Source organism: Hyperolius riggenbachi, chromosome 6 (genome assembly GCF_040937935.1).
Source record: "Hyperolius riggenbachi isolate aHypRig1 chromosome 6, aHypRig1.pri, whole genome shotgun sequence".
Lineage (NCBI taxonomy): Eukaryota > Metazoa > Chordata > Amphibia > Anura > Hyperoliidae > Hyperolius > Hyperolius riggenbachi.
The window spans coordinates 388,794,299-388,815,390 of record NC_090651.1 but is presented as its reverse complement, the minus strand read 5'-3'; the positions used below and the strand labels follow the sequence as shown (position 1 = coordinate 388,815,390).

Below are 21,092 nucleotides of genomic sequence, written 5' to 3'. Positions count from 1 at the left end.
CCATATATGCCTCTGGGACTTGTGCAGCAGCAGGATCAGCCATATACCGGCTGTATCCTGCGCCCAAGTCTCCCGGCACTGATCTCCCATATATGTCTCTGGGACTTGTGCAGCAGCAGGATCAGCCATATACCGGCTGTATCCTGCGCCCAAGTCTACCGGCGCCGATTTCAAATGTACTCCCAGAGAACCCCTTTAAAGCACACCTGAACTGAGAGGCCTATGAAGGCTGACATATTTATTTCCTTTTAAAGGATACCCGAGGTGAGTGGTTACAGAAGAATGTACACTATATGTCTTACTGTGCAGTAAAATGACCCAATTCTGTTACTGTAGTTGCCGCTCTTTGACCCGGACACACAATGTTGCGCATGCGCGCTCTGTCAGCTCTGGAGCCTTGTGACTGCGCTCATTAATGTGCACTGCAGTCACACGGTCACAAGGCTGCGCATGCGCTAGTATGTCCGGGTCAAACGTGCACACATTCTACTGTAACTGCTTGCCTCGGGTGTCCTTAAAACAATACAGATCGCCTGGCTGCCATACTGAGCCTCTGCCACTAATACTTTTAGCCACAGCACCTGAACAAGCATGCAGATCAGACAGATGTTTCTGAAAAAATTAGCTACGTGCTTGTTTCAGACACTACTGCAGCTAGAAAGATCAGCAGGACTGCCAGGCAACAGGAAATAAATATGACAGCCTCCATATTCTTCCCACTTCAGTTGTCCTTTAAGCCTCATGTAGACCAGTCCCGCCCAATCGGGCAGCGATATGTGGCAGATTGTGACAGCTGAGAGCCTTGCTCTCCTCACCCCTCCTGCTGTGTGGTGCCAGTCCCATGCTGCTCCGTGACCCCTCCCCCTCCTGCTGTGTGGCGCCAGTCCCATGCTGCTCCGTGACCCCTCCCCCTCCTGCTGTGTGGCGCCAGTCCCATGCTGCTCCGTGACCCCTCCTGCCGTGTGGCGCCAGTCCCATGCTGCTCCATGACCCCTCCCCCTCCTGCTGGGGGGCGCCAGTCCCATGCTGCTCCGTGACCCCTCCCCCTCCTGCTGTGTGGCGCCAGTCCCATGCTGCTCCGTGACCCCTCCCCCTCCTGCTGGGGGGCACCAGTCCCATGCTGCTCCGTGACCCCTCCCCCCTCCTGCTGGGGGGCGCCAGTCCCATGCTGCTCCATGACCCCTCCCCCTCCTGCTGTGTGGCGCCAGTCCCATGCTGCTCCATGACCCCTCCCCGTCCTGCTGGGGGGCGCCAGTCCCATGCTGCTCCGTGACCCCTCCCCCTCCTGCTGTGTGGCGCCAGTCCCATGCTGCTCCATGACCCCTCCCCCTCCTGCTGGGGGGGCGCCAGTCCCATGCTGCTCCATGACACCTCCCCCCTCCTGCTGGGGGGCGGCAGTCCCATGGTGCTCTGTGTCCCCCCACTCCATGCATAAGAACACAACATAATGCAGGCTAGCGACGTGTCTGCCTGTACAGCCAGGGCCCTGAGATGTTACCCGGGGGGAGGGGGGGAGCAGGTATGGGAGTCCGTGGGACAGATCAGTGCATTAGATTACATCCATGACCCTCCTTTCCGAGTGCGGTCAATGCGGCGTGTCCATCGATGCAGAAAAACTGCTCCAAACCCCAAACTTGCAGTCCGCCAAATGGATTCATTCTAACCGAGCAATGTGAGCAGATCCTATTGATTATCACAGGATCCGCTCACCTCCGTTAAGATCCGGTCTGTTTAGTTCTGCTTGGCGGGATGGTGTTAACGCCAGCGTGAACCAGGCTTTGGTTTCCATTGATACTACGGCTGGTAGAGTGGAGGGGTAGCTAACAGCTCTTTCATTTTTAACAATAAAAGTAGAGATGTATCAGAGATCTAAACATAGCAAAAATCGAGTCCCTCGCTGTCCTCCCGCGGTCTGCCGTTCAGCCGCGATCAGTCGCAGTAACAGGCTCAGTCTGGGTCTTCTGCACATGTGCTGACCTCCCATGCATGCGCAGTACACCCGGCCTGACGCTACTGAAACAGTTATAGGGGCTGAACGGCGTACCACGGGAGGACGGCGAAGGACTCAGACGTGTTCATGGGGCTGGAGGAATCCCCGGGTAAGTATCGATTTTTGCCACTTTTCGATCTCTGGTTTACTTTAAGGGCTAATTCACAGTTTGTGTTGCAAACCTGGACCTGTTCACGTTTCTGCTTTGTAACACATATTCATATTATTATGTGTAGCACTGACATCTTCTGCAGCACATTACAGAGTACATAGTCATGTCACTGACTGTCCTCAGAGGAGCTCACAGTCTAATCCTACCATAGTCATTGTCTAATGTCCTACCATATTATTATTATTATTATTATGTATTTATATAGCACTGACATCTCCTGCAGCACACTACAGAGTACATAGCCATGTCACTGACTGTCCTCAGAGGAGCTCACACTCTAATCCTACCATAGTCATAGTCTAATGTCCTACTATATTATTATTATGTATTTATATAGCACTGACATCTTCTGCAGCACATTACAGAGTACATAGTCATGTCACTGACTGTCCTCAGAGGAGCTCACAGTCTAATCCTACCATATTCATAGTCTAATGTCCTACCATATTATTATTATGTATTTATATAGCACTGACCTCTCCTGCAGCACATTACAGAGTACATAGTCATGTCACTGACTGTCCTCAGAGGACCTCACAATCTAATCCTACCATAGTCACAGTCTATATGTCCTACCATATTATTATTATGTATTTATATAGCACTGACATCTCCTGCAGCACATTACAGAGTACATAGTCATGTCACTGACTGTCCTCAGAGGAGCTCACACTCTAATCCTACCATAGTCATAGTGTAATGTCCTACCATATTATTATTATTATTATGTATTTATATAGCACTGACCTCTCCTGCAGCACTGTACAGAGTACATAGTCATGTCACTGACTGTCCTCAGAGGAGCTCACACTCTAATCCTACCATAGTCATAGTCTAATGTCCTACCATATTATTATTATGTATTTATATAGCACTGACATCTTCTGCAGCACATTACAGAGTGCATAGTCATGTCACTGACTGTCCTCAGAGGAGCTCACATTCTAATCCTACCATAGTCATAGCCTAATGTCCTACCATATTATTATTATTATGTATTTATATAGCACTGACATCTCCTGCAGCACATTACAGAGTACATAGTCATGTCACTGACTGTCCCCAGAGGAGCTCACACTCTAATCCCTACCATAGTCATAGTGTAATGTCCTAGCATATTATTATTATGTATTTATATAACACTGACATGTTCTGCAGCACATTACAGAGTACATAGTCATGTCACTGACTGTCCTCAGAGGAGCTCACACTCTAATCCTACCATAGTCATAGTGTAATGTCCTACCATATTATTGTTATGTATTTATATAGCACTGACATCTTCTGCAGCACATTACAGAGTACATAGTCATGTCACTGACTGTCCTCAGAGGAGCTCACACTCTAATCCTACCATAGTCATAGTCTAATGTCCTACCATATTATTATTATGTATTTATATAGCACTGACATCCTCGGCAGCACATTGCATAGTACATAGTCATGTCACTGGCTGTCCTCAGAGGAGCTCACACTCTAATCCTACCATAGTCATAGTCTAATGTCCTACCATATTATTATTATGTATTTATATAGCACTGACATCCTCTGCAGCACATTACAGAGTACATAGTCATGTCACAAACTGTCCTCAGAGGAGCTCACAAGCTAATCCTACCATAGTCATAGTCTAATGTCCTACCATATTATTATGTATTTATATAGCACTGACATCTCCTGCAGCACATTACAGAGTACATAGTCATGCCACTGACTGTCCTCAGAGGAGCTCACAATCTAATCCTACCATAGTCATAGTGTAATGTCCTACCATATTATTATTATGTATTTATATAGCAGTGACATATTCTGCAGCACATTACAGAGCACATAATCATGTCACTGACTGTCCCCAGAGGAGCTCACACTCTAATCCTACCATAGTCATAGTGTAATGTCCTACCATATTATGTATTGATATAGCACTGACATCTCCTGCAGCACATTACATAGTACATAGTCATGTCACTGACTGTCCTCAGAGGAGCTCACACTCTAATCCTACCATAGTCATATTCTAATGTCCTACCATATTATTATTATGTATTTATATAGCACTGACATCTTCTGCAGCACATTACAGAGTGCATAGTCATGTCACTGACTGTCCTCAGAGGAGCTCACACTCTAATCCTACCATAGTCATAGTCTAATGTCCTACCATATTATTATTATTATGTATTTATATAGCACTGACATCTTCTGCAGCACTGTACAGAGTACATAGTCATGTCACTGACTGTCCTCAGAGGAGCTCACACTCTAATCCTACCATAGTCATAGTCTAATGTCCTACCATATTATTATTATGTATTTATATAGCACTGACATCTTCTGCAGCACATTACAGAGTGCATAGTCATGTCACTGACTGTCCTCAGAGGAGCTCACACTCTAATCCTACCATAGTCATAGTGTAATGTCTTCCCATATTATTATTATGTATGTATATAGCACTGACATCTTCTGCAGCACATTACAGAGTACATAGTCATGTCACTGACTGTCCTCAGAGGAGCTCACACTCTAATCCTACCATAGTCATAGTGTAATGTCTTCCCATATTATTATTATGTATGTATATAGCACTGACATCTTCTGCAGCACATTACAGAGTACATAGTCATGTCACTGACTATCCTCAGAGGAGCTCACACTCAGTCATAGTCTAATGTCCTACCATATTATTATTATCTATATATATATAATAGAGTAAGTGCCTCAACCTTCGAGCAAGAAGAAGTACTTTGCATGAGAAAATGTATGCGTGCTCAATCACCAAGTTTTAGGCTTCTTTTCCACGGACTGTTGAGCTGTGTGCGCAGCAAGCAGTTACCAGGCAGCAGCAAGCAGTTACCAGGCAGCAGCAAGCAGTTACCAGGGAGCAGCAAGCAGTTACCAGGGAGCAGCAAGCAGTTACCAGGGAGCAGCAAGCAGTTACCAGGGAGCAGCAAGCAGTTACCAGGGAGCAGCAAGCAGTTACCAGGGAGCAGCAAGCAGTTACCAGGGAGCAGCAAGCAGTTACCAGGGAGCAGCAAGCAGTTACCAGGGAGCAGCAAGCAGTTACCAGGGAGCAGCAAGCAGTTACCAAGCAGCAGTGAGCAGATACCAGGCAGCAACAAGCTGTTACCAGGCAGTAGTGAGCAGTTGTAAGAGTTTGAGAGGCATGTTACTGCCTATCAACTGTCCGTGGAAAAGAGGCCTACCCTAGCAAGTCTGGCTTTGCAAATCTGGCCTAATTGGCTATTCATGAGGCAATGCTCATGCAAATATGCATTTGCTTTTGCATGCCAAACTATGCAGGGTCAAAAAACCAATACTGCAAAGCAGTCGCCGTGCTACATGCCAGTGATGAGCGAAAATGCAAAAATTTGTTTCGATAAATTTTTACCGAATTTTCGCCTAATTTCGTTTTGACAGGCAAATTTTCCATCTAATTTTTTCACGTTAATTTTCGCCTAAGGCCAGTCATTTTCTCATTACTTGCGTATGATTGCGGACATTTTCCACATAAGGGCATTAGCGCCCGCATTCAGAGAAGTTTCTTGCGCATTATTGCGGGCATTTTTCCGTATAAACGTCCGCATAGATTGAATTTCCATGCGGATTATTGTGGACATTTTTTCGCATAAGGGCATAAGCATCCGCATACAATGAATTTTCAATGCTGGTTGAAAACGCAAATATTTCTGAAGATTTTCGTGAAAATTCGCCAAAAAACGAAAACTGGATTTTCGAGGCGAAAATTCGCAAGCAACACTGCTACATGCTACATTAGCACTATCCAGGAGCGCCACGGGGAGGATTCCCAATGCCCCCCTTTTATACAACCGGGGGGACCACAGGGTCCCAGGCTCTCTCACTGCCTGGGAACCACAGCGACATCCCGGAGGGGGAGGCGCAGGCGACCCCCCCCCCCCCCCCCAAGCGTGGCCAGCGTCGGGGAGAGCCGTCCACACCCACCTCCCAATATTAAAAACAGGCACTTACCTTAACGTCCATTGCGTTCTGCTACATGCGCATTAACTTGGGGGCACCACATGAGAAAGGAGTGAAGCATGGGTCACCCCGAGCTTTAGAGCTCAGGGCTGGCTCACATACAGCACTCCAGAGGGGGGGGGGGAGGACAGGTGCAGACAACTCACTCCAGGGCTCACATCACCGGAGCAAGCCATCCACCACCTGCCTCCAAAGGATACAAACTGCACAAAATGCTTTCCATGAGAAAATGAATGCGCATGTAGCAGAACGCAATGGACGTTAAGGTAAGTGCCTGTTTTTAATATTTGGAGGTGGGTGCAGACGGCTCTCCCTGGAGCTGCCCACGCTTGGGGGGGGTCGCCTGCGGCACCTAGCCTCCCCCTCCGGGGTGCCGCTGTGGTTCCCGCGGTCCCTCCGGTTGTATAAAAAGGGGGCATTGGGAATAGGGATGCTCAAATTCGGCTTCGGGAGATATCCGGATTTTTGCTATCCGGATATCTCCCAGTAATGCTGTGCGGGCTGGGCGGGGGGGTTAAGCTTACCTCTCTGACGTCTTCTTCGGTCGTCCCTCGGCGCCTCCCACGATGCGCTCCATGCGCGTCACGTGATTACAAACACTTCCTCCTTCAACCCGGAAGGAGGAAGTGTTTGTAATCAGGTGACGGCCGCTTGGACCGCATCGTGGGAGGCGCTGAGGGACGACCGAAGAAGACGTCAGAGAGGTAAGCTTGACCCCCCCGCCCAGCCCGCACAGCATTACTGGGAGATATCCGGATAGCAAAAATCCGGATATCTCCCGAAGCCGAATTTGAGCATCCCTGATTGGGAATCCTCCCTGTGGCGCTCCTGGATAGTGCTAATGTAGCATGTAGCAGTGTTGCTTGCGAATTTTCGCCTAAGTCATTTTCGCATCGAAAATCCTGTTTTCGTTTTTTGGCGAATTTTCACGAAAATCTTCAGAAATATTTGTGTTTTCGACCAGCATCGAAAGTTCATTGTATGCGGATGCTTATGCCCTTATGCGGAAAAATGTCCACAATAATCCGCATGGAAATATAGACTATGAATGTATTTTGTAGGTACTGATCTTTTGCAGGAACGGATCTTTTGCAGATAATGATCTTTTGAATGTGTACAGCATCTTGCAAAGATTTCTATCTAATGGGGAGTGCAGCTCAATAGAATAGACTGTGTAGGTGTGGCTCTCATACTACATGGAAGGGGGTAAAATTGGTCTGTGATCTTTCATTTTTCCAAAGACTTTTATCTGATGTGTGTACCCACCTTTATTCTTCTTGCTTCAAGGTTGAGGCACGTACTCTATTAGATAGATAGAAGATGCGGCGTATGCTACGACGCGGGACGGCTAGTGTATTTATATAGCACTGACATCTTCTGCAGCACATTACAGAGTACATAGCCATGTCACTGACTGTCCTCAGAGGAGCTCACACTCTAATCCTACCATAGTCATAGTGTAATGGCTTCCCATATTATTATTATGTATTTATATAGCACTGACATCTTCTGCAGCACATTACAGAGTACATAGTCATGTCACTGACTGTCCTCAGAGGAGCTCAAAATCTAATCCTACCATAGTCATAGTCTAATGTCCTACCATATTATTATTATGTATTTATATAGCACTGGCATCTCCTGCAGCACATTACAGAGTACATAGTCATGTCACTGACTGTCCTCAGAGGAGCTCAAAATCTAATCCTACCATAGTCATAGTCTAATGTCCTCCCATATTATTATTATGTATTTATATAGCACTGACATCTTCTGCAGTACTTTACAGAGTACATAGCCATGTCACTGACTGTCCTCAGAGGACCTCACACTCTAATCCTACCATAGCCATAGTCTAATGTCCTCCCATATTATTATTATGTACTTATATAGCACTGACATCTTCTGCAGTACTTTACAGAGTACATAGTCATGTCACTGACTGTCCTCAGAGGAGCTCACACTCTAATCCTACCATAGTCATAGTCTAATGTCCTACCATATTATTATTATTATGTATTTATATAGCACTGACATCTCCTGCAGCACATTACAGAGTACATAGTCATGTCACTAACTGTCCTCAGAGGAGCTCACACTCCTACCATAGTCTAATGTCCTACCATACTATTATTATAAATATGTATTTATACAGCACTGACATCCTCTGCAACACATTAGAGTACATAGTCATGTCACTGACTGTCCTCAGAGGAGCTCACAATCTAATCCTACCATAGTCATAGTCTAATGTCCTACCATATTATTATTATTATTATTATGTATTTTATATAGTCACTGACTGTCCTCAAATGAGCTCACACTCACACCCTACCATAGCCATAGTCTAATGGTCTGCCATATTATTATTATGTCTTTATATAGCACTGACATCTCCTGCAGCACATTACAGAGTACATAGCCATGTCACTGACTGTCCTCAGAGGAGCTCACACTCTAATCTTACCATAGTCATAGTCTAATGTCCTACCATATTATTATTATGTATTTATATAGCACTGACATCTCCTGCAGCGCTGTACAGAGTACATAGTCATGTCACTGACTGTCCTCAGAGGAGCGCACAATCTAATCCTACCATAGTCATAGCCTAATGTCCTCCCATATTATTATTATATATTTATATAGCACTGACCTCTTCTGCAGCACTTTACAGAGTACATAGTCATGTCACTGACTGTCCTCAGAGGAGCTCACAATCTAATCCTACTATAGTCATAGTCTAATGTCCTACCATATTATTATTATGTATTTATATAGCACTGACATCTCCTGCAGCGCTGTACAGAGTACATAGTCATGTCACTGACTGTCCTCAGAGGAGCTCACACTCTAATCCTACCATAGTCATAGTCTAATGTCCTACCATATTATTATTATGTATTTATATAGCACTGACATCTTCTGCAGCACATTACAGAGTACATAGTCATGTCACTGACTGTCCTCAGAGGGGCTCACACTCTAATCCTACCATAGTCATAGTCTAATGTCCTACCATATTATTATTATTATTATATATTTACTAGCTGATTGCCCGGCGTTGCCCGGGTATGTATTTGGCTAGTGTTGGCTCCGCCCACTTTTTCTAACCCTAACACACAATTACTCAATGACCAAGTTTGTGAGCTTTGCGGTCTTTGGAAACAATAATTTGCATTGAAATGAAAAAAATCTGATTGGCTGTTTGTGGCTCCACCCCTTTTCTGAATTTGAACCCCAGTCACCCAATGACCAACTGTAGCAGGTTTGAGGCCTGTGCCATTAACAGTGCAAGAATGGCAGCAATTAAATATTCCCCTTGAGAAGCAATAGGTGAAGTTTGATTCACTTTTGTAGGCTCCACCCACTTTTCTGAATATTTAACCCAGTCACCCAGTGACCAACTGTGCAAAGTTTGAGAACCCTACCATTAACAGTGTAAGTATGGCTGCAGTTTACATTTTCCCAGTGAAATTTGCATTTGTCTCCACCCACTAATGACGTGGAACTGCCTGTGTATGTATTTGACCGGTTTTGGCTCCGCCCACTTTTTCTAACCCTAATGCACGAACACTCAATGACCAAGTTTGTGAACTTCGGGGTCTTTGGCATCAATAATTTGTATATTCCCATAGAAATTAAACAAATCAGATTGGCTGTCTGTGGCTGCACTCCTCTCCAACATTTGAACCCCAGTCACCCAATGACCAACTATAGCAGGTTTGAGGCATCTGCTACAGCCCCGTTTCTATGGGTGTGTGATACGTGCAATCGCCCGGGGTGCTTTATTGTGCGGCAGGAGGGGGGGCGCCGGAGCGGGGGAACGGACATAATAGTTATAACTCACCTTCTTCATCCGTTCCCCGCAGTTTCAATATCTTTCCTCTCCCGGCGTCCGTCGCCTGGTAACAGCGCCCCCTGTGATGACATACCGCATGTCATCACAGGAAGCACTGTGACTAATGAGATAGATGCCGGGAAAGGAAGGACATTGAAGCAGCGCGGGTTCGGCGGAAGCAGGTGAGTTATTACTATTATGTTCGCTCCCCCCGCTCCTGCGCCCAACTCATACCGCCCATACCAACTAACCTAAACTGTGGGAACCTACCTAACTAACCTAAACTGCAGGAACCTACCTATTTATCCTACACTGCAGGAACCTACCTACCTAACTAACCTATACTGCGGGAACCTACCTAACTAACCTATACTGCGGGAACCTACCTAACTAACCTATACTGCGGGAACCTACCTAACTAACCTATACTGCGGGAGCCTACCTAACTAACCTATACTGCGGGAACCTACCTAGCCAAGCTATACTGTAGGAACCTACCTAACTATCCTATACTGCGGGAACCTACCTAACTAACCTATACTGCGGGAACCTACCTAACTAACCTATACTGCGGGAACCTACCTAACTAACCTATACTGCGAGAACCTACCTAGCCAAGCTATACTGTGGGAACCTACCTAACTATCCTATACTGCGGGAACTTACCTAACTAACCTATACTGCGGGAACCTACCTAACTAACCTATACTGCGGGAACCTACCTAGCCAAGCTATACTGCGGGAACCTACCTAACTATCCTAAACTGCAGGAACCTACCTATCTAACCCATACTGGGGGGACCTACCTATCTAACCTATACTGGGGGAACCTACCTATTGAACCTATACTGGGGGAACCTACCGATCTAACCCATACTGGGGGAACCTACCTATCGAACCTATACTGCGGGAACCTACCTATCTAACCTATACTGCGGGCACCTACCTATCTAAACTATACTGGGGGCACCTACCTATCTAACCCACACTGGTGGCAACTATACGGGCTACCCTATACTGGAGGCACCAACGTAGATAACCTATAAAGCAGGCACCTACCTATCTAACCTACACTGGGGGCAACTATGCAGGCTACCCTATACTGGAGGCACCTACGTAGCTAACCTGTTCAACCTGTACTGCGGGCACCTATGCCTGGCTCCATGGGGGTGGGGTGGGGGGCGATTTTTACACCCTCGCCCTGGGTGAAATTTAGCCTAGAAACTGCTCTGATCTGCTAATACCAGTGTAAAAATGGCAGCAATTTAAATATTCCTTTTGAAAATCAACAGGTGAATTTTGACTATTTTGGCTATTTTGGCTATTATAGGCTCCACCCACTTCCCTGAATATTAATCTCAGTCACCCAGTGACCATGTTGGCAAAGTTTGAGATCCCTGCCATTAACAGTGAAGAAGGGCTGCAGTTTACATTTTCCCATTGAAATTTGTTTTTGGCTCCGCCCACTTTTTGTAAACTGGACACACAGTCACTCAATGACCATGTTTGTGAGCTTTGGGTCCTTGGCATCAATAATTTGTATTTTCCCAGTGAAATGAAACATCTGATTGGCTGTTTGTGGCTCTATCACAGGCATGGGCAAACTTGGCCCTCCAGCTGTTAAGGAACTACAAATCCCACAATGCATTTGCCTTTATGAGTCATGACTGTGGCTGTCAGACTCCTGCAATGCATTGTGGGACTTGTAGTTCCTCAACAGCTGGAGGGCCAAGTTTGCCCATGCCTCCTCTATCCCCTTTTCTGAATTTGAACCCCAGTGACCCAATGATCAACTGTACCAGGTTTGAGGCTTGTGCCATTAACAGTGCAAGAATGGCAGCAATTTTAATATTCCCTTTGAAAATCAACAGGTGAATTTTGATTGTTTTTTTTAGGCTCCACCCACTTTTCTGTATAATAATCTGTGCCATTAACAGTGCAAGAATGGCAGCAATGTAAATATTCCCCTTGAAAATCAAAAGATGAATTTTGATTGGCTGCTGTACACTCCACCCACTTTCCTAAATATTAATCCTAGTCACCCAGTGGCCAACTGTGTCAAGTTTGAGAACCCTGCCAATAACAGAATGGCTGAAATCAATCTAACAAATCTGATTGGCTGTTTGTGGCTCCACCGCCTTTAGTGAATTTGGTCCCCAGTCACCCAATTACTGACTGTATCAGGTTTGAGGCCTCTGCCATTAACAGTGTAAGAATGGTAGCAATGTAAATATTCCCCATGAAAATCAATAGCTGAATTTTGATTGGCTGTTGTAGGCTCCACCCACATTTCTGAATAATAATCCCAGGCACCCAGTGGCCAATTGTATCAAGTTTGGGAACCCTGCCATGTAAAAAATTAAGTTTCTGGCACCGCCCACTTTTTGTAACCTTGACATATAGTCACTCAATTACCAAGTTTATCAGCTTTGGGATCCTTGGTATCAATACTTTGTATATCTGATTGGCTGTTTGTGGCTCCGCCCCTTTCTGAATTTGAACCCCAGTCACCCAGTGCCCAGCTGTACCAGGTTTGAGGCATCTGCTATTAACAGTATAAGAATGGTTGCAGTTTAAATATTCCCTTTGACAATCAAAAGTTGAATTTTGATTGGCTGTTGTAGGCTCTACCCACTTCCCAAAATCTTAATCACATTCACTCAATGACCAACTGTGCAAAGTTTGACAACCCTGCCATTAACAGTGTAAGAATGGCTGCAGTTTATATTTTCCCAGTAAAATGTGTTTTTGGCTCCACCCACTTTGTGTAACCTTGTCACACAGTCACTCAATGACCAATTTTGTGAGCTTTCAGGTTCCTGGCATCAAAATTGTGTGAATGGAAGCAGTTTATCCAGCAAAGAAATCTGATTGGCTGTTTGTGGCCCCGCCCCTTTAGTGAATTTGGACCCCAGTCACCTAATGACTGACTGCAGCAAGTCTGAAGCCTCTGCCATAAACAGTGTAAGAATGGCAGCAGTTTAAATATTCCCCTTTAAACGCAATAGGTGAATTTTGATTGGCTGTTGTAGGCTCCACCCACTTTCCAAAATCTTAATCTTATTCACCCAGTGGCGAAGTGTGGCAAGTTTGAGAACCCTGCGATTAACAGTGTAAGAATGGCTGCATTTTTCCCATTTAAAAGGAATGGCTGAATTTTGATTGGCTGTTTTATGCTCCACCCGCTTTTCCTGGATTTGTAACCTCGGTCACCAAGTGACCAACTGTGCCAAGTGTGGGGACTCTGGCTTGATTACTGTGAGAATGGCAGCCTTTTACATTTTTTCCATTGACTTGAATGGGTGGAATCTGATTTGCTGTTTGTAGCTCCGCCCAGGTGGGCAGGGGGGCCGCGAGACCCCCAGAACCTATCATCCCAGGTAGTAAGGAACCTGTATACCAAGTTTCGTTCAAATCGGTCAAGGGGTTTTCGAGTGATCGCGACACACACACACGCACGCACGCACGCACGCACGCACGCACGCACGCACGCACGCACGCACGCACGCACGCACGCACACACACACACACACACACACACACACACACACACACACGATTTTATATATATATAGATATAGCACTGACATCTTCTGCAGCACATTACAGAGTACGTAGTCATGTCACTGACTGTTCTCAGAGGAGCTCACAATCTAATCTTACCATAGTCATATGTCCATTTTGTGTAGTGTATGCATTGTAGTCTAGGGCCACTTTTAGGGGTAAGCTAATTAACCACTTCACCCTAAATGGCTGTGCGCACTCCCATGGGTCGCGCGCGCTCCCGCGGGCCCCACGTGCGCGCTCCCGCCGCCGGCTGTTAGCCCAGCGATCAATGAAAGGGATTATAGATCCCTTTCGTTGATCGGACCCTCCCCCCCCCCCCCCCCCCCCCCCCCCCCCCGGGAAAAAGGCCGCTGCGGCTTTTCTGAACTTTGGTCTTCTTCCTGGGAGCGAGATCGATCGCTCCCAGGACTTTTTGACTGTGGCCATCTTGTGGCCAAATAGTAAAACTACACCCCAAACCACATTTTATTAAATAAATACATTTTTACACATTTAAAATCCCCTGTTTACCTCCCACACCAAAAAATACCCACATACAAGTTTTAATAAAAAAGAAAATAAAAAATTACAATAATAAAACAAAACAAAAAAAAACTTAAATAGTTACCTAAGGGTCTGAAATTTTTAATATTCATGTCAAAGGAGTATATCAATATGATTTATTAAATTATGGGCTTCTAAATAGTGATGGATGCAAATTGAAAAATGCACCTTTATTTCCAAATAAAATATTGTCGCCATACATTGTGATAGGGACATAATTTAAATGGTGTAATAAGCGGGAGAAATTGGTAAATAAAGTACATAGGTTTTAATTACAGTAGCATGTATTAATTTCAAACTATAATGGCCAAAAACTGAGCATTAACCAGCTGAGCGGTCTGGACGAGCTCAGCTCGTCCAACACCGCCAGCGGCTGCCGCTCAGGCCCTGCTGGGCCGATTTTAACGAAATAAAAAGCAGCACACGCAGCCGGCACTTTGCCAGCCGCGTGTGCTGCCTGATCGCCGCCGCTCTGCGGCGATTCGCCGCGAGCAGCGGCGAAAGAGGGCCCCCCTAGCCGCCTGAGCCCAGCGTAGCCGGAACAAAAAGTTCCGGCCAGCGCTAAGGGCTGGATCGGAGGCGGCTGACGTCAGGACGTCGGCTGACGTCGATGACGTCACTCCGCTCGTCGCTATGGCGACGATATAAGCAAAACAAGGAAGGCCGCTCATTGCGGCCTTCCTTGTTTATTCTGGGCGCCGGAGGCGATCGGAAGATCGCCTCCGGAGCGCCCTCTAGTGGGCTTTCATGCAGCCAACTTTCAGTTGGCTGCATGAAATAGTTTTTTTTTTATTTAAAAAAAACCCTCCCCGCAGCCACCCTGGCGATTTAATCAGAACGCCAGGGTGGTTAATGACTTTTTTTCCATTTCTTTCTTAATATTCCTGTTAAAATGAATTTAGAATAAATTAATCCTCAGTATGTATCACCCAAAGAACGCCTAATTGGTGACGGAAAAAACAAGATATAGATCAATTCATTGTGATGAGTAGTGATAAAGTTATTGGAAAATGAATGGGAGGTGAAAGTTGCTCAGATGTAAAAAAAAAAAAAACTCAACCCTGTAGGCTGAAGTGGTTAACTAGTCTGTACGTTTTTTGGTTGTGGGAGAAAACTGTAGTGCTGGAGGAAACCCACACAAACTCCATGCAGATAGCACCCTGGCTGGGATTTGAACCGGGGACCCAGCACTGCAAGGCGAGAGTGCTATCCACACCACCGTACTTGGTAATTCTGACTGGCTTCATGCCGGCTCTGAAGTGACGTTGGTCTCCAGTCTCCATTGCAGTCCGCACACATTTGAATGGGTATGTTCTGCACCTGGCCACTGTGAATCCAGCCTAGGTTTGGCCATTCCAGTTAAGTTTCCTCTTTGTACATATATACATATATTCTGGATTACTGGAGGCTGAAGTGGACATTTGCACCGGGATAAAGATTGTTCATTGGAATCTGATCTTCTTTTTGGCTGCAGCAGTGGTAATTGGTATGGGGCGTATCAGATTAGAAGGCTTATGATTGGTTGAAGTGGATCCGAGTTAAACTTTTACACATTGCAGAATTGTGTTCCTTTCATATAGTTTATAGGGCATTCCTCAAAACTTTTTTTTGTTTTAATATTCTAATTCCCTATAAACGAGACCAGCCTCGCCCACAGCTTTTCCAGAGTGCCTTGGCACACTCAGCCTTAGTTGCAAGGGCTTATGGGAGCTCAGACTGGGCAGGAGGAGGAGGTTACTAGCCAGAAATTTCAGAGGCAGAGGGGAGTGGGGGATACAGATCAGCTTGTCTGTGTGTAATGTGACAAACAGAACATGGCTGCCCTCATTGTATCACAGGAAGAAATAAACATGAAACTATTGAAGCTGTTTGCAGCTAGATTTGCTGTGTAAACTATCTAAACTTTAGATAAGATATATAGACAAGTTACTTGTTATAGTTAGTTTTTCATGTCAGATCCGCTTTAAGGACCAGGTTACAGTGAATGTGCGGTGCTAGCACATCAGCTGCCACTCTTAGTGTAACGCCAATGGATACAGTGTGCGCTAACAGTACATGCAGCAGTGCATTGTGGGAGGCGTTACCATTACATTGTATTAGCACCACATCTGGGCGGGAACTGACGCTGTGTATTTACTGTAAACTGGCCCTCATTGGTCAGTAGTCAGTAATTAAAGGTGCATCCTCAGTTTGCGTCCGGTTCAGCTGTAGTGGGCATATACACTATGGCCGCACTGTATGCCCACTTCTTGAAGAGAACCAGAGATGAAGCACCCTCTTGTATTTTACCTTATAAATCAGTGGGAACATGACAGTAAACACCTAATCTGCTCTTTATTTCATTGTTCTCTGTTTAATCTGACTGTTATCACCTCTGATAAGAATCCCCGACTGAGCACTCAGTCTAGCTTTGCTACGGAAAGATCATAGCTGAGTCTGTCTTCTCTGGTGCCTTTTCAAGACCAAGCCTGCCCCCTTGTGGCTCTGCTATAATGACTCAGCTATAATTATTCCCTGCAAAGCCAGACTGAATGCTCAGTCCGGGATTCTTATCACAGCTGATAACAGACACTTTTAGCAGTGAGGATGAAACAGAGAGCATGGTAAGTGTTTTCTCTAATGTTCCCACTGATATTTATGGTAAAATACACAAGGGTGCTTCGTCTCTGGTTCACTTTAAAGAGAATCTGTACTCTAAAGTTCTTACAATAAAAAGCATACAATTCTATTCATTATGTTGTCCTGGGCCCCTCTGTGCTGTTTCTGCCACTCCCTGCTGCAATCCTGGCTTGTAATTGTCAGTTTTTTTCCATTGTTTACAAACAAAAGACATGGCTGTTACCAGCTTGTGATAGGCTGTGGAGAGGGTGTGTATAGCTTCTGCCAATAACAGCAGACAGCACATTCCTACCTGAGCCCGACAGAGCTGACTGAGGAAAGAAGATTAGATTATATAACAGAGATAATACAGCCACTGTGCAACTAGGAAAGGCTGCAGTAACACAGACCACATTTGAACAGGTATAGGAACTTAAAGGATGGAAGAAATAAGGCTGAAACTTTTGTTACAGAGTCTCTTTAAATAGAAGCATACACATATCCAATTTTGATTGGCCAATCACTGACCATTTTTACCATGTAGTATGAGGGCCAGCAGGCTTTGAATACTATGAACATATTGTGCAAGCTTTCATACTACATGGAGGTGGCAACATTGGCCAATCAAAATTGCATGTGTGTACCATGGTTAAGGCTTTTTGGCTGCTGTGTGTCCTGATTGGCTGCTGCTGCTGCCCTTGAAGTGTGGGGGCGGAGTTACAGTGGGTTTTCTGTCCAGTATGCCATACAGCTTTATAACTCTCACTAGCCTTCCAGGTGAGGCCCAGTAATTGACTTTATTCCAGCTGATCTCTGGTTGATGGCTGGATCTGGTTCAGCCTCTTAGTTCTGATCCCGATGCCGTCATTCATACACAGCATGTAACGTTCACTTCACATTCTATTCACCCACAAGAAAATGGATCAGGTTAAAAAATCATTTAGAAATGGACTAATTGAAGGCAGCATCAGCCAGACCCCGGCCAGGAAATCCTTGCATTAGAGTTGAGTAATCTCTTTTCCATGCTGGTGTTTGACATGAGCTGCGCTCTGCTCTCTTTCAGATCTCACATTTAGGATGGTCCCGCCTCCAGCTCCCCTGCGGGTCACATGACTGCTGCGGACAGTGCGGGAGGTAAGTGACTATAACTTTGTATCTGTGGCTGGGAGAGGGATACCGGCTGTGATCTGACCTGACATCTAATGGGGGGAGGGAAAGGAGGGGTATCTGGTAGATATTGATCTGTTACCACTATTTTCAGTGTCCAGGTCTAGACTTGTGGCTGCCTAAAATAAACAGGATAAAAGTAGCTAAAAACTTTAAAGAAAATGGGGGGTCGGGTGGAGGCAGTGGTGCACTTACCTCCTCCAAGCAGACACACAAACAGGTTGATATTATATCAACAAGCAAATGTATTTATATATATACACTGCAAAGGGGCAAGGCAACGCGTTTCGCAGGTGTGGCCCCCGCTTCATCAGGCAATACGGGATGGAGCACACAGCAACAAGTGTCTGTCTCAGCCTAGCTCCTCCCCCAAAATCATGCTCTCCCCCCAAGCATCAGCAAAGACCTTTTTTAAGTACAATAACAAAGTGGTAATCAGGTTTTACATAGTGGTGAACAAAAATTATGCCCAATTTGTTCTACTTTTTTTTTTATATATATATATATATATACAGTGGGCAAAAGTATTCATCCCCCTTGAAGTTTTCCACATTTTGTCACATTACTGCCACAAACATGCATCAATTTTATTGTAATTCCACGTGAAATACCAATACAAAGTGGTGTACACGTGAGAAGTGGAACGAAAATCATACATCATTCCAAACATTTACATTTTTTACAAATAAATAACTGCAAAGTGGTGTGTGCATAATTATTCGGCCCCCTTTGATCTGAGTGCAGTCAGTTGCCTATATACATTGCCTGATGAGTGCTAATGACTAAATAGAGTGCACCTGTGTGTAATCTAATGTCAGTACAAATACAGCTGCTCTGTGACGGCCTCAGAGGTTGTCTAAGAGAATATTGGGAGCAACAACACCGTGAAGTCCAAAGAACACACCAGACAGGTCAGGGATAAAGTTATTGAGAAACTTAAAGCAGGCTTAGGCTACAAAAAGATTTCCAAAGCCTTGAACATCCCACAGAGCACTGTTCAAGCGATCATTCAGAAATGGAAGGAGTATGGCACAACTGTAAACCTACCAAGAAAAGGCCGTCCACCTAAACTCACAGGCCGAACAAGGAGAGCACTGATCAGAAATGCAGTCAAGAGGTCCATGGTGACTCTGGACGAGCTGCAGAGATCTACAGCTCAGGTGGGAGACTCTGTCCATAGGACAACTATTAGTCATGCACTGTACAAAGTTGGCCCTTATGGAAGAGTGGCAAGAAGAAAGCCATTGTTAACAGAAAGCATAAGAAGTCCCATTTGCAGTTTGCCACAAGCCATGTGGGGGACACAGCAACCATGTGGAAGAAGGTGCTCTGGTCAGATGAGACCAAAATGGAACTTTTTGGCCAAAATGCAAAATGCTATGTGTGGCGGAAAACTAACACTGCTCATCACTCTGAACACACCATCCCCACTGTCAAATATGGTGGTGGTAGCATCATACTCGGGGGGTGCATCTCTTCAGCAGGGACAGGGAAGCTGTCAGAGTTGATAGGAAGATGGATGGAGCCAAATACAGGGCAAACTTGGAAGAAAACCTCTTGGAGACTGCAAAAGACTTGAGACTGGGGCGGAGATCCCCCTTCCAGCAGGACAATGACCATAAACATAAAGCCAGGGTAACAATGGAATGGTTTAAAACAATACATATCTATGTGTTAGAATGGCCCAGTCAAAGTCCAGATCTAAATCCAATCGAGAATCTGTGGCAAGATCTGAAAACTGCTGTTCACAAACGCTGCCCATCTAATCTGACTGAGCTGGAGCTGTTTTGCAAAGAAGAAAGGGCAAGAATTTCAGTCTCTAGATGTGCAAAGCTGGTAGAGACATACCCTAAAAGACTGGCAGCTGTAATTGCAGCAAAAGGTGGTTCTACAAAGTATTGACTCAGGGGGCCGAATAATTACGCACACCCCACTTTGCAGTTATTTACTGTATTTGTAAAAGATGTTTGGAATCATGTATGATTTTCGATCCACTTCTCATGTGTACACCACTTTGTATTGGTCTTTCACGTGGAATTCCAATAATATTGATTCATGTTTGTGGCAGTAATGTGACAAAATGTGGAAAACTTCAAGGGGGCCGAATACTTTTGCAACCCACTGTAGATAAATGGGCCCCTAAATCTCATGGTAATAAATAAATAGTTACAATCACCTGCAGTTTGCAGCAGAGAGGAGCAACTTTTATAGCAACTGTGTGCAGCAGCTGAATCTAAAGCACCCCTGACATGCAGTTACTATGCAGCACTGCGCGTCTAGCAGGGTCAGTTCCATTAGCCTTTCATGGTCAACGCTGGACCGGAGACGAGACTAGTACTGCTCATCAGTCTGGCTGTACCCCGACCTGCACCGATCTGGCTGTACCCGGCCCGCGCCGACCTGGCTGTACCCCGACCTGCACCGATCTGGCTGTACCCCGACCTGCCTGTACCCGGCTCACGCTGACCTGGCTGTACCCGGCCCGCGCCAACCTGGCTGTACCCCGACCCGCGCCGACCTGGCTGTACTCGGTCTGCACCCCAACCAGCCTCAGTAGAGACACATTGCAGGCACTGGGCTGGCACTACTTACTCTGTTTCCTCCAAATCCGCTTCAAAAATGACAGCAATTGCTCCAAAAAAAACCCTGCAAAAATCGTTGCCAAAAGCGATCAGCAATTGCCATAACAATTTATGCGTTGTAGTGGTTCTCAGCCTTAAGCGGAGCTCCTTGCCATGCGAGCTTACAATCGAGAGTGTAGTGGGTTGGAGACTGTAAGGAAATGGGAGGCAGTGAGCCTCAACATCTGACTATGACAAATAATAAGCTTGTCTGAAGAGTAGTGCTTCAAGGTTTCCAGGCTCAGAGCATGACGGATAGGCTGGTGGAGAGAGTTCCTTTGGAGAGATAACACTCGTGAGAAGTCCTGGATGTGGGAGTGAGAGGGGGTGACCGGCTGGAAGACGGGAGGGTTTTGTGGAGGAGCCATGGTTCAGGGCGGGATGGTATCTGCAGATTAGTGAGGAAATGGACATGGGGAACTGCTTCTGGAAGTTTTGTATGACAGGGTTAGGGGTGTGAAGTGGATCCTTTGGGCTGTTGGCAGAGAGGAGCAGCTTCAGAGGAGCGTCTGCTTCTCATTTTATGTAAAGCACCACATTCCATTCTCTCTACATTAATCAGAACATACTTGTGGTGAAATGAGATTTAAAATA

The 21,092-nt window shown here is 45.6% G+C and overlaps 1 protein-coding gene across 1 annotated transcript in view; it reads left to right on the top strand.

The window, feature by feature from the left end:
- LOC137523130 (zinc finger protein 107-like) overlaps nt 1-21,092 on the top strand; it is a 45,656-nt gene that overhangs the window by 7,712 nt on the left and 16,852 nt on the right. The window contains exon 2 of the mRNA XM_068243364.1: nt 17,774-17,844. The gene's annotated coding sequence lies outside the window, so the exon portion shown is untranslated. The remainder of the gene's footprint in view (nt 1-17,773; nt 17,845-21,092) is intronic.